General features: G+C 21.3%; 1 pseudogene; it reads left to right on the top strand.

Annotated features, from left to right (window-relative positions):
* LOC107552144 (probable ATP-dependent RNA helicase DHX37) overlaps window positions 1–781 on the top strand; it is a 23156-nt pseudogene that overhangs the window by 16132 nt on the left and 6243 nt on the right.

Here is a 781-nt window from a genome sequence, read left to right as displayed (position 1 = left end):
ATAATGATCTTTAAAAAAAAGCATCATATGACCCCTTTAATAAAATCGCACATATTTGCAAAATATTTCAAAGGTGATATAAACTATTTCTTCATCACTGTCATGTTTATAGATTTTTTTAAATACATAAAATATATATTAATTGTAATGTGTTCATGTAACAAAATAGTGAATAAGCACATAAATATGAACTACAGGTCCCATAAAATGGTAATGACAGATGTTTTAGTCATTTAAACCAGTGTTATTTCAGTATACTAAAGTTTTTATTAATACTTTGAACTAATTTTTATTTTTACATTTTCTGTTTTCATTTTGATTTTAGTATTATTAATTTAGCTGAAGTTTTAGTAATTTAGTTGTGTGTTTTTGCCATTTTTATTCGTTTTAAAATATGTCCATTTAGTTTTACTTAATTTTTATTCCAGTTTTGGTTTTAGTTATTTTAGTTAAACTAAATGTAAATGAGAAATAATTGCAAATTGATGAAAAAATCAGTTTTATTTATTCGTTAATATTTAAGTAACACATTTTTTGTTGTTGTTTTAGTCTTATTTGTAATTTTAGTTACTATAATAACCCTGATTTAGACCCGATCGGTGTAGCTGTAAAAAATTTTTTTTATCTTTCCATGTATAAAAATGTATATTATGTAGTTATTAAATATGTACATATTTGCATATTATTACATATTATTATTATTATCATGTTTGTAACTAGATATTGTATAATTAAAACACATTTCAATATTTATATTGTAATGTTTTCAAAATCGTTCATA

Source organism: Sinocyclocheilus grahami, unplaced genomic scaffold (genome assembly GCF_001515645.1).
Source record: "Sinocyclocheilus grahami isolate Dianchi unplaced genomic scaffold, SAMN03320097.WGS_v1.1 scaffold442.1, whole genome shotgun sequence".
Lineage (NCBI taxonomy): Eukaryota > Metazoa > Chordata > Actinopteri > Cypriniformes > Cyprinidae > Sinocyclocheilus > Sinocyclocheilus grahami.
Note: the sequence above shows the minus strand (reverse complement) of the source record. Positions and strands in the feature narration are given on the sequence as shown.